A 14286-nucleotide genomic window follows, 5' to 3' on the forward strand; every position below is an offset into this window, starting at 1 on the left:
CTGACCGAAAGATTTTTTAAATTAATTAATGCCCCAAGTGAAAAACATATTGCAGATCTTACTGAGAGACACTCTGCTCCTGCTAAAAAAAAACTCTGCAGATTGCAATGAGGGACGAGCTGCTTCCTAGTGTGGGACAATGTAGATCTCACTGAGAGATATGCTTTCCGTAGAAAAACACTGCAGATCTCTGTGAAGGACATGCTGCTTTCTACTGTGGGACAGTGCAGACCTTCGTGAGGGACATGATGATTCATGGAGTGGGACAGTGCAGACCTCATTGAGAGACATGCTTCTTGCTTTGAATGGCAGTGCAGACCTCATTGAGAGACATGCTGCTTCCTGGTGTGGGACAGAGCAAACCTCATTGAGAGACATAATGCTTTATGGTGTGGCATGGAGCAGACCTCTTTGAGAGACACGATGCTCTCCATAAAAAACACTGCAGACCTCAGTGAGGGACACACTCCTTCCTGGTGTGGGACAGTGTAGGCTTCAGTGAGGGACAAGCTGCTTCCTGGTGTGGGACAGTGCAGACCTTCGTGAGGGACATGATTCATGGAGTGGGACATAGCAGACCTAATTGAAAGACATGCTGCTTGCTTTGGAAGGCAGTGCAGACCTAATTGGGAGGCATTCTGCTTCCTGGTGTGGGACAGAGTAAACCTCATTGAGAGACACGATGCTTTATGGTGTTGCACAGAGCAGACCTCATTGAGAGACATGATGCTTTATGGTGTTGCACAGAGCAGACCTCATTGAGAGACACGATGCTCTCTGTAAAAACTACTGCAGACCTCAGTGAGGGCCACACTCCTTCCTGGTGTGGGACAGTGCAGGTCTCAGTGAGGGACAGGCTTATTCCTAAAATGGGACAGTGCAGACCTCAGTGAGGGGCATGCTGCTTCCTGGTGTGGGACAAAGTAGAACTCAGTGAGGGACAGGCTGCCTCCTGCTGTGGGACAGAGGGAGCAGACTGTTACATCCTGTATCATATTTCTTTTATGTTCATTCACATCTGCTTATGTGACATCATGGGGTTCTTGAGATGCCTGCCTGTACACCGTGCTTATATTCCAATTACATTCTGTATTCTGGAAGGTGGTTGAGAGAGAGAGAGCCAGTTGCATCTCGACCTGGAAGCAGGGAGGCTATTAATGCTGTGCTGGATAATAAACATCAACTTAATTTATTTGACTCCTGGATTTGATTTTAACACAGACGTTAGTGATGGACAGTCAAGGAGACAGCTGTGAGGGTTATGTTGTGTACAGATGGAAGGCGCTCTGCCTATGGTGAACGTTACAGTGTAGTCGGAGAATAATGTTTGTGGCGTGGTGCGTGAAGAGCGAACGGGATAACCCTAACCGTTCGTAGAAAATCAAAGACCTTCAATAATCAGAATAAGCAAAGCTCTCGCAACCACAAGGCAGTAATTAGCATAAAAAACAGTAATGACAATAAAGTGGAGAACAACAGCAGATCTTATATTTTCAAATTCCAAAGGACGTTTATTTGGATCCACATTCAGCCGACACGTGTTTCGTCGTGTTCAATAGTTGAGTCAACACGACTCTTCAGGGCTGGTAAAGACCCAGGCATCTATGGGTTAATGCAAAACGTCGGTGTTGTGGAGTGATGAATCCTGTATATGAATAAAAGGTGATCACAGTATGAGTAATCCAAAATACTAGGTTCCGGGTTGGGAATGCAACTAGTTTACAACGTAGGCGCTCACTGAAGCGCATTGGAGAGCGAATGAAGAGACTAGACACGTGTATGGAACACAGCGACCGGGAACACACAGAGGAGGGATTCCAAATTTTAGCGCACCGCGTATTTAATGAAAAATAAACAAATTACTCCAGTCCTTCTTATTGGATCCCCTCCCGGTAATTTCTGACACTTACACGTGTCTAGTCTCTTCATTCGCTCTCCAATGCGCTTCAGTGAGCGCCTACGTTGTAAACTAGTTGCATTCCCAACCCGGAACCTAGTATTTTGGATTACTCATACTGTGATCACCTTTTATTCATATACAGGATTCATCACTCCACAACACCGACGTTTTGCATTAACCCATAGATGCCTGGGTCTTTACCAGCCCTGAAGAGTCGTGTTGACTCAACTATTGAACACGACGAAACACGTGTCGGCTGAATGTGGATCCAAATAAACGTCCTTTGGAATTTGAAAATATAAGATCTGCTGTTGTTCTCCACTTTATTGTCATTACTGTTTTTTATGCTAATTACTGCCTTGTGGTTGTTAGTGATGGACAGGGTGCCTCTTGCTGTGGGATAGTGCAGACCTCAGTGAGGGAGAGGCTGCCTCTTGCTGTGGGACAGAGCAGACCTCAGTGAGGGACAGGCTGCCTCTTGCTGTGGGACAGAGCAGACCTCAGTGAGGGACAGGCTGCCTCTTGCTGTGGGACAGAGCAGACCTCAGTGAGGGACAGGCTGCCTCCTGCTGTGGGACAGAGCAGACCTCAGTGAGGGACAGGCTGCCTCCTGCTGTGGGACAGAGCAGACCTCAGTGAGGGACAGGCTGCCTCCTGCTGTGGGACAGAGCAGACACTAAGGGACCCACGGACACCAGTGACAGACTGACAGTAATTCACCGAGGGAACATTGCAGGCCAGTGACAGACACGGCGCTCTCAGCGGGTGACTCTGCAGACCCTCGAGGTGATGGACACTGCTGGGGACAAGGATGGGACAGCTTTCGGCACCAACAGGAGCCCCCAGCCCCCTCTGAGGGGCGAGATGCACTTAATGGGGGGGGGGTGCTGCTGACAAGCCATTGCTGACCCACTGTACAACCTGCTGCTCTCCGAGGGGGACAGCCATACATAAAACACAGACCCCAGCACCCTGCCCTCCATGCACCAAACTACAGTTACCTGCTTGCTTCTACTTCTCCAGGAAGCCGCGTTCCGGAATGTTTTGACCCTTCGCGGTCCCCGTAGCCCCTCACTCCTCTTTTAACTGAAGGCAGCTGTCTCTAAGCAACGGCTGCCGCGAGCAGGCTATGGACATAGAAGTAGGACAGAGCGAGGTGAGCCACCATGGACTCAATGCATCCATGGAGACAGAGGAAGGACTAACATTACTGTATCCACGGACATAGAGGAAGGACAATGACAACCCAGCGAGGTCCGAAGGATGCAGGGCAGTGACAAACACCAACAAGATAGAAAACGTTCTTCTTTCAGTATAATTAAGGAGGTATAAATAAAGTGTTTCATGATTTCTTTGATAAATGTTTGTTTCTGAAATTTTTGTGTATTGTTTTGCGGTTCAAATCAGCTAAATTGCTTGGCTGGAGTTCCCACTTCCAATAATGAGTCACTGCGTGTCCCTGGATTCCAGTAATGATTCAATGGGGGTCCCCAGGTTCCAGTATCTGTGAGTGGCAGCCCCAGTGTATCCAGCAGCACTTTGGCAGCCCTGCCAAATGCCACGCATCAGGGGTTAGACTAACGCAATTTTGTGCTGGTGTCCGCATCACCGCACTTAAATGCATTAGTCACACATACATCCTCCTTGTACTTCATGTGCAATGAGGCGCTTCAGGAATTAAAAAAAAAAAGAAGCTAGAGCATGTTTCGGCTGCTTGCTGTAGTGCTATTTATTTAGGTCTGCTTATGCCAGGCTGTCGGCCTAGGCTCTTTCACATTGATAAAGTGAGCAATAGTCTGAAGTGTGATGGACAAATTGTTTTCACAGCAATGCGAGGCTTATGAAAATAACTGCATTGGAAATCCCAGTCTCTTTGGGACATGTCAAGTTGATCCGGCAGCAGCGGCAGTCACCCACAGGGTCAGAAAGAGTTTGTTAAAGCCTAACAAAAAGCATTGTCAGGCCTGGCCAGCCTCTCGGCGATCTGAAGCAGCCTTCTGTTGTTTTTTGGGCCACTTGTGGTCATTAGTCCTGGTGGCAGCTCCAGTCCCTAGAATGCTTTCATGTTTTTACTTCACCCTGCAGCCCAGACAAGTAGTACAGTGCCCAACCCCCTCAGTGGTATGTATGTGGGGGCAGCCCGAGGGACTCTGGGGAGACAGATTAAATGGCTCTCTCTGAACCCTTTGAAATTATTTGATTTGGATCTGGCATGTTTGTGGGTCGGGGGCGACTCTTCTGCTAGTGGGTCAGCTCATGACATCACTCAATGTTGGAATAGACATGACACAAGCAACCATGGCCGCTCCTAATCGCAGTTGTGTATGACAGGAAAGCAGCAGAACGTTCAAGGAAGCCGATTAAGGCCCCGTAGTAATCATCACTAGCAGGTACAATTAGCAATGCCCTCTTGCAGCCTGTTGACCACCCCATGCTCAGCTGCTGCTGAAGAACATGCTCAGAATGAGCAGCCAGGCAGACATGTGGGAACGTACGTCTGGGCACAGCCAGGTGAGCCCTGCACAGACTGATTAGAAAAATACGAATTTGCTTTTCATATTTCCACTGACATCTGAGAAAGCATTTGTTCCCTAAAACTTTGTGTCAATTATATAGTATGCATCCATGATATCTGTGAGCCTAAGCATATATCTTCACAGGCCCAATCCTCAGGGCGCTGCTACGTATCACAGCCTAATATAACCCAGCTGTTTGGTTTTGTTTCAAAATAGCATCTGTTTTCATAAATGTCAAAAAGAAAAACCATTTTAGAAACACAGCATGAAAACAAGAAGGCACCACTTCTCCCCTAAAAACACCTCACTTGGATCCATAACAGTTCACATTTAATGACTGCTCACATGTAAGATGTGAATTTACAGGCACTTCTTTTTAACTAAAGAACCAGCTTTGAGTCCCAGCGTCAGCTCAACATCCTGTGATTCTGGACAAATCCTCTAATCTCCTTGTGCCTCAAAAAATGAATGTTCCCTCATGAAATTCAACTGGTGCCCATGTGAAGCACTCAAATACCTTTGGGTCGAGTTGACACTATACAAAACTGCAAAACAAATTGTAATGTCTTCAATGAAATTACATTATAATCATCTTAAAAAGGGACAGTGGGTTAGTGACCAGGGGGTTTGCACCAGTTTTAAGATCTTTTAGCACTTCCCCTTTTTGAAAATGGCAGCATTTCTAACATTTAACTCATTCGATGGACTTAATTGCTTATTAGTTTTATTTGCAAGAAATGTCACTCTGAGTGTCACACATTTGGCAGCAGAATTTCACTGATAGGTGCACTGAAACCATGGAAATGTCATGCATAAGAAATCTGAACACTTTGCATCTATGTTTACATCCTATTTGGTACAGTTGGGTTCCAGAGTGCCCTTCCATTTATGGTGATTTGCAGCAGTTTAAAGATCTTCTAAGAGTTACTTGTTGCTCAAATGGGTGTAATTTCTGCTATTTATATATTTCCCTCATCTTCATAGCTTGATTTTGCTCATGAAAAGTGGCACTCATATTCGTTGAATGTCACTCAGAATTACACGGAAATTATGAAAATGTCACACTTAAGCAATCTGAACCCTTGGCAGCTATGCTTTGGCGACTAAAGCTTCTCTGCACAATTTATATTCTTAGGTCCGCTCACCCTTACTAAAATGTAAGCATTTAATTACCATAAATGCTCCACTTCTCTGAGGGGGATGGAGAGGAGTGGCCCTCTATGGGGCAGTCTATCTGGGGAATCTTATAATTCTATTTCTAGGGCAGTCTCTTCTTTCCTGAGATCATTAATGACCAAATTAGGAGTCCATATGCTAGACTCCCCATCCTGTGGTGGAAGACCCCCCACCCCTCAATATAATACCCCAAGTACAGGTTCAGAGTCGGAGAGCCAATTCCCCAAGAAGGCATCCTGTAAGTATGACGTGGGATATCTGTAAGGCTTCAACAGACTGCACAAAGTCTTCCATCAGATTTTCACGTGTGCTGAAACATTTACACTCTGGAACCCAGATGCAAAACCCAGCTTGAGTTCCCGTGCATTATGGGAGAGCGGTAATAACTGCGCCTCAGACAGTGAACCTGGGTGCAGCTGGCCCTGGCGACCCGGTTTAACCCATATGGGTACACCACCGGAGAAGGTGCCCCAGTCTGGCATGCTCAAAAATATATACCGTCCTAGGTTATCAGACTGGGTCACTACTCAGAAAGTGGCAGACTACATTGCCAGGAAAATCAGGCAGCCTCTGAAAAAGGAGATCACGGCACGACTGAGCCCGGGGTGGCCCAGACCCTCATTTGAAGGCAAAGTCACTGCAAAGCCTGACACTGGCCAGCACATATGTACCTTTTTTGCAAAGTATGTAAAAGATTGTGTCGTGTGGAATTCAGACCAGCCACCATCATGATCCAAGATCTACTTTGATGGTGAAAAGGCAGCAGGAATCACTGGTGTTACAGAATCAGTCTCTCCTTCACCATAGAGGTCTGGTGAACTATGAATCAAATGCCGAAAGTGAGAAGCGTTTCTGGTGGTAGACCTCCCAGGGCACTTCAATTTGTGTTGATTTGTTGTATCTGATGCCTCCACTGGGCTTTATGGGTGTGTGTAGAACGTTACTTCTGGAACATTCCAGCAGCCATTTTGTCTGCACATCATGACACACTTGTTCTTCCCTTTGTTTTGCACACAGTCATGAAATGGTTCTCCTCCCCACAGCCCTTACATATTTTCCCAATAGCGGGGCATATGTCTTTGTGCGTAAATGAAAAACCACATCTAAAACATAACTTCTTTTCATGTGTGAACATCACCTTGGGTCCTTCAGTCTTGTGCTTTGATTTGCTTTTCACACTCATGTCTGATTGAATCTGGGTAACTCCGGCCTCCATGTCAGCAGCTTCCCGATCAACACGCTCTTTGGCTCTGTCAGCCATCAACACTGTTTCCAGACTGAAAGTTTCTCTCAGCATTCGCCGTCTGAATGAATCGGACAAGTATCCATCAATGACCCCGAGAGGTATAGCCTCTTCATCATTACACTCAATAAACTTACAGTGTTTGATGAGTGTGTGAAGTCTGTATACACATTCATCAATGGTTTCACCAACTTTCTTTCGTTCTTGACTGAAGATATATTCTTCATGGTCACATTTTGCATTGGTTTGAACTTGAGATTCAAGGTTTCTTTAATCTGATGGTATGTTATTTCTTGGTCAGTTTGTGGCATCTTCTTTATGAGTTCCTTTACAACATCACCAGCAAGATTTTTGAGGTATTTAATCATCTTTTTGTTATCAGTCTCTTCAAGTGCATCAATTATTTCATCAAATGTCTCTATTGTGCAGTCCATCTATCGCCAATATTTTGCTTTTTGGTGGTACTAAATGGTGGTGGTCGTTTTAGGAAAGCGGCAGCATTGTAGACCAGTGTAGAACTTACTAATACTGTGCACTGATCTCTGTAGCTTGGTTTATGTGACTCAGCAGTGAGGACTTTACATTGTACTGGCCTCAGGATCCTCTTTAATGATAGCTGGAAGCATGACTTTCTTGTCTGCCAGCTTAAACATTTCACTATTCCGAAGATATTTGGAGACTGTGGAAATAGTCGTGCACTTGTCAAACACAACTTCTGTGCTTGATCTCAGTTGCGGTGCCTTGCGCTGAGGTGATACTGGATGACTTTATTCAGGTACTGGTGAGTAAATAATTGTGTTATCCTTAGGCGTCTCTTTGTGCGCTCTTTGTCTTCACCACTTTCTAATTGTAATGTTATCTTGCGCTTTGTTGTTTGTCCTTTTCATGACACCTAGTTGATCTCTGCTCGGCAGCACTTGTAAGTGCAGCATTATTTCTCCATTCTAGGTATGGCTCTATGTTACGTAGTAGCACAATACCTTTATGTATGGTTGGACAACCAGGTTCTCGAACAACAATGTGCAGATTCTCTGCAAATGCTTTCACTTTCAACTGTTTCACAGTGGCTGGAACAGCGTTTTTACTCCACGTGCATTCAGCATTGATTCCGTACTTCAACGACATCACATGTGACACACACGCATTTGCTTGGACCACGGCAAACTCTCTGAGAGAGCATTGTCAATCTTCAGGTTACTTGTCCCCTATCTTGTCCGCATTTGTAGTGTTTTCCTAGCAAGGGTACCCGCCAATGACTATGCCACACATGGAGCTTAGTAAAACATGTCTTTATTTGTCTGCATGAAACTGCAAACTCACTAATATAAAGCAGCCTTCACTGCAGTACACTTTATTCATTACATCATAGCTCTACGGAGTTCATCAGGAGCCACAAGGGTCCTGTCATTGTTAATTCACCTGACACTAAAGCAAAGAAAGGGAAGGCCTTAGAGAAAGTTTGTTTGTCGTCGGCTAGAAATTTTCTGGTAAAGTTGAGACATGAGATACTGCGTCACAACCTAACACAAAACAGTCATTCATACAATACGAAAATGCTAAATGCAGTGACAATCAGGTACAGAGAAGCTCTAAAGGCAGTGATATCAGAGTGCTAAAAGCAGAAACATTTCTTACAAAAAGAAACACTAAAGGCAGTAGAAACCAGGTACAATTCAAAGAGTTGAGAGTGGCGAAGACCCCGTGCAAGAAACAAAGCTACTGCGGGCCACCAAAGGAGAAGACAGCACCTCACAACCAGAGAGCGGTTGTGACTACCCTAGGATAATGACGTAAGTGAGTGGGTGTGGTTAAGAAACTTTATGACGTAGTACTTTCAGTTAACGGTTACACTCTGAAGAATAAAAAAATGTAATACAGAGCACAGGTGAGTGGTGTTACCATTTACATGTACCCGGGCTGGGGAGGACGCTACAACGAGCAGTCGGCATGCTGTGTAACACTAACTGTGTACTATAGGTGGAGCGACGCAGATCAATCCAGATTAAGATTGACCCCTAAGCTAGGGGAAATATCAACTTCAGAGGCAGGCACCATTGCCCAGGAGACCATTTCTTTAAAGAGTTGGGAACATTTGTTGCCACTTTCTCAGGCCTAAACAAGGGGAAAAACACTATTAAGAAAATCTTTTTCGGGAAAGTTTTCCTCGGACTGGAAGAGGTAGGGACTGCTCCTTCAACCGAGTTCTCCATGAAGGCTCTTTTCTATGACAAAGAAGTAGGAACAACAACTGGTATGATGGTCATCAGTCAGGGAAGTTCTTCCCCTAAAGAGATTTCGGAAGAGGCAGGGACAACGGAAACAACTTCAGGAGTATTTCCCAGGAAGGATTATCCACCTTACCATTCTAAAATTCAGAGGAAGACTGAGAGGGTTCACAGACAAATGGATGGAGATTTCATCAGCTCCAAGGGTCCTGAAAATGACTCAAGGGCTTCACATAGAGTTTTATTCTTCTCCAAGGCAATCCTCTCACCTCAGGCCCCTGATGTTTACTGTGTAAAATATGGGTCTGATAAATCAAGGTTCGAGAGATCTGGAAGCCAAAGGAGTGATTAACAGGTCAGTACTACACCCAAGAGACTTTAAGAACGACCCTTTTCTAGTGGAGAAAAAGGACAAGGGTTTCAGACCCATAATAAAACTGAAAGACTTTAATGATTGGGTAGTCTCCCGTCACTTCAAAATGGAGGGGACCCACCTACTAAGGGACATCCTCTTAAAGACTGAATGGTCAGGCTTGGCCGGAAAGACAGATGCTTGAGGGGTTCCTATCTATGATCCTCAGTTTATTAGGAGGGAACAAGTGTACGTATTCCTCACTCATCCATTTGACCTGTCATCGGCCCGCGGTGCTTTACAAGGCTACTATGCACGGTGGTGGAACATCTTAAAGCCAGAAGAATATGACTTATAATCCATCTGGACTATATCCTGTTGATGGAATAGTAATGATGACAACAATTACAATTGAACATGATCAGGGCCAGACTGGGAACCAAAACCGGCCCTGGCAAAGTGCTCAGCCAGCCCCCGGGGGTAGGGGGTGCGGCCGAGCTATTTGTGAGGGCCGGTTTCTAATGATTTTGTTACAGGGGCGATATTACAGTTATGCTGAACAATGGCCCTGTAACAAAAACGGCCCCCCAGGGCCCCAAAACCGGCCCCCACCCTGGCGGCCCACTGGGGAAATGCCCGGTGCCCGCTACGGCCAGTCTGGCCATGAAAATGATCATAACTGTTTCCTTGCTGTAGGAACTGGGATTCGTGATCAATCAAGAAAAGTCAGACCTGAGACTGTGTTAGACTATTTCCTTTCTAGGCCTCGTGATATACTCTGTAAACATGCCTCTAAGTCTTCAGGAGAAGAAGTTATCCAAGAACAAAAAAGAATTTACAACAGTTATGAGAAGAGACAGGATTTCTCTCGCAACTCGCCAGGACGGTGGGTCTACTGTCTTCATCGACCTCTAGCGATTCAAAATATCACATCTCAGGACAGGACTGACAAACTCCCATTTACTTCCCCCATTGAGGGAGGCTAGGACGGAGATCCAGAGTTCGCTGGATCACATGGACGCCTGAAATGGGATCTTTGGATCCTTTCTGAACTTAATAATCGAATCAGATGCCAGCAGATGAGTTCAAGGAGCCAAATGCTCTGAGTTCCATCTTTGTAGTAGGTTTTTTTCCGGCTGTATGACAGAGGCACGCATGGCTAAACCACTTCTATTATGTAGCCTAAACTACGAATGCGTCCGAACAAAATATTCCTTTACCACGCATGCCTTTACTACGCAAATTTGTGGTAAAGGCATGACTGGTATAGGGATGTGTCGTAAAGATCACACTCTATGTTACCTGTTCTTATCCCTAACATCTACCCGACCCACACCTGAGCCCTAAAAAGTACCCGACCCCACCCTGAGCCCTTAAAACTAACCAGACAACCCCAAAGCCCTAAAAACTTCTCCAACACCCACTGAGCCCTAAAAAACGACTCCACCCCCGAGCCATAAAAACTACTCCAAACCCCCAAGCGCTAAGCACTACCCCAATGCCTTCCGTTCCCTAAAAAGTACCCCAACGCCACCCTGAGCCCTAAAACATTTGATCCACCTAGCCCGAAAAACTACCCACAACCCCCCTTGAGCCCGAAAAACTACCCTGAGCCCTAAACACTACCCATACCGCCCCCCCATGAGTCTAATAGCTACTCCGACCCCATCAGCCCTAAAAACATCCCGCTCCCAGCACCAACCCTGAGCCCTAAAAACTACCCCAACCCATAAAAACTACCCCTCACCCCCCAAAACCCGGCCTGAGCCCCACTTACCTCACCTTGTCCTCTCTGATCTTTCCTGTTCATGGACCTTCCCATCTCAGCATCTAGACTGCGCATTGCCATTCCCGAACATAACCTTGGTTAAGACAAGCGTGGTTGCTCTTGTATTGGAACAGCACTTGTAGCTCTATCCGCGTTGTTCAGGCAGTTTCTCGCTTTTTTCTTCTAAGAACCATAGGTTTTGTGGTTCTTTTACTTTTCTATATGGAAGTTCCGCAAAATTTCACTCTTTGCTAGTAGACAAAAACATCTTCAGTAAGAGAAAACATTTCTGGATGGTAATCACCAACTATGAGACACTTACCCCAGCGCCATATCTAGATATCACATTCTCGGCCTATAGAAAGTCACAACTAATGGCCCTGCGTTCAGGTAAACTGCCATCCGTTGTGGACCAGCCATCAAGGGTCCACAAAGGGTCGAAAGAATGTAGATTATGTGGAAGCAGTAAAGAGGATTTTAATTATCTAGTCTGCACATGTTCTAAATTGTTACAAACGAGTCACTTTATTAAAAAATGCTATGAACATCAGCAGAATAAGGTCGTGCAGATCTGCAATCATAGCTGGCTTGGATCCAACTGACACCTAAGTGAACTGTAAACTAATAAAGTTGCTTACCGTACATGAGCAAGCTCTAAAAATTTAATCTCGAGCTATTGCCCGGTGATTGGCCTTGGAGAGTGAATACTGGAAAGCATGTCAAAAACAATTGAAAAGTATTCTCTTTAGTACAGCGGATTATAGGCCAAAAAACGCTTCTGATCTACTAACTGTTAAGCATGTATTTTGTAAGCATTTGAATATTATTAAGTGATCAATTAATTGTTTAAAATATTTTTTTAATATATTTGAGTATTAATAATTGCTACCAAAATATTTTTTAAACAGGAATACAACTTTTTACTGTCCTTTTCTGTTTTTAGAATTTACATTGTTATGTTTTTTAATTAACTGAAACAAGAAACATTTGAACTTGAACAATATCGAAGTTCCAATACGGCTGCTATTTAAATAAAAGCTTGAAGGAGAATGCATAATGGGGAGCCTTGAGTCACGCCACTGAATTTGACTTCCAAATGGTTGAGTCTCAAACCTACTGGGGAAAAATCTTCAGTTGCATCCAACATACGTTCAACCTGAAACCCGCCAGGGATTTTGTATATATTATACTGTGAGTCCTTGATCCAAACTTGTCTAGTACACATGATCGCCAGCTACTAGACCTGATGTTAACACTTGCCTGTAAGGTAATCTTGTGCAAATGTAAAAACACGTCAGAGGTGAATTTCAAAATTTGGCAGGAATGGCTTTCATTCCTGAAGGGGGCTGACAATTCGGCTTTACAATCGGCTACGTGGCGCCCTTCCAACAAGAAACTCTGGAAGTCGCTTGACATGTCTTCCTTCCACTTTGATCCACCATGATGTGTTTACTAAACTGTTTACCCTGGTTACTGCGCAGTCCGACGCCAGACCTTATGGATGGTAGATTGACTTGTAGTGTAACTGTATATTTCATTGATTACATGTATATGGTTCCTTTCTGTGTGATATTCATTATGTAGCTCTGTCTGCAGACGACACTTGCAAGCAATATATGATTTGATTTGATTTTCTTTTAGGTTTATGTATTGTACTCAAGCAACACAATTGCTTTCATTTTTATACTGGAGGATTTCTGTTTGTCATGTCTTCTTTTCTCATTAATAAAAACGATTTGAAATTTAAAAAAAAATGGGTGAGTCTCACTTTGAACGTATGTAATTTAGATGTCTGTATTTTAGTGTACCTTTCCCACCTCTAGGGTTGACTCCTAGTCGTTTTCTTACCGGGATGGCCAGTATTTTACTATTCTGGCTGGCATATAAAACTGGGAAAATACCAAAAGCCTATATTTGTCCCTTCATCAGTATATAGTTAACAAAGCAAATTCAACAATAAAACACTTTAAAAAGTGTGCTAAAGCTGCCTAAAGAATATCTGATTGATAATTAAACAGAGTCAGAAAAAACATTTTAGAAATAAATACAGAGGGGCAGATTTACAAGCCCCCTGCGCCGCCAGTACGTCACTTTTTGGCAGGGGGCTCCTCCATATTTACAAGGAGAGGAAAAGCCAGCCTGCGTGACTTTTCCTCTCCTTGTAAATACGGCCCCTTCCCACGCAGCAGTTTGCTTTGAATGGCATTTCCATGGGTGTTGCTGTGGGTGTTGTGAAGTCTGTATATGTAGGGCCATCCTCAGCCATTGGTGTTGATGTTGCCTCCCCTGTGGACACACACCTATGCAGTGTCGCGGTGCGGGTGTCGCTCCACTTTGCATTAGTGGCATAACTTCGTCTTGAGTGAGTTCCTTGCAGTTGTTGCTTCTGAGCAGTGTCTTCTTCATGCACTGCCACTGAAGCCCTCCTGTGAAGTCAGTCAGCTTTCTCCCTCAAAGGAGATTGTAGGCAGTCCCTCAGGGCAGGCTAGTCTACTTTTCCCAGGTGTAAAGGATTAAGAGTCTCAAACCTGTAAGAGAAGCTGATGGTCACCACCCCAGTCCTGGAGCTCACAGGGTGATGTCTTGTCAAGATGCAGGACCCCCTCTCTTTCACCTTATTCTTATCTTCTTTATTAAAAAGCTCACCTGGAGCTGTTGCTAGCTCCAGATGAGGAAGCCACTTCCGTCGTGTCCGTCATCTTCTTTTTCAGTTTTATGTGGCATTTTCTCCCCCATTTCAAGCTGGGACTGGCAATGTTCCCATCTGAAGCCTCGTTTCTGGGTGTGCATGCAAGGGTTTCCTTTCCTCCACCCACTCCCAGGCGGATCCAGGCATTTCAGAGAAAAGGGATATCCCCTCAAACAACTCCTTTAACATAGCCTGGTACAGCAGTATATAAGAGGTCTGCATGGCCCTAAATACCTGGTTTACCCCACAAAGCACTGCTGCTGTCGCACTCTAGTAGAGTAATCTGGAAAGATGAGGACCTGTGCTGTTTCGCGCTGGAGGTCCAGTTTGTGTCTTGCCATCCGTACTATCGCATTTCTGTCGGCATCCTTCACGAGCTTCGTAATTATAGGCCATGAGAGGGCCCGGTGGGTGGCT

General features: G+C 44.9%; 1 protein-coding gene across 1 annotated transcript in view; it reads right to left on the reverse strand.

Annotated features, from left to right (window-relative positions):
• Window positions 1-3018, reverse strand: part of CCHCR1 (coiled-coil alpha-helical rod protein 1) — a 149439-nt gene extending 146421 nt beyond the window's left edge. Inside the window, exon 1 of the mRNA XM_078641730.1 lies at window positions 2902-3018. The gene's annotated coding sequence lies outside the window, so the exon portion shown is untranslated. The remainder of the gene's footprint in view (window positions 1-2901) is intronic.
• Window positions 3019-14286: the final 11268 nt, after the last annotated feature.

The sequence above is a fragment of the Lissotriton helveticus genome, chromosome 5_1 (genome assembly GCF_964261635.1).
Source record: "Lissotriton helveticus chromosome 5_1, aLisHel1.1, whole genome shotgun sequence".
NCBI classification, from domain to species: Eukaryota; Metazoa; Chordata; class Amphibia; order Caudata; family Salamandridae; genus Lissotriton; species Lissotriton helveticus.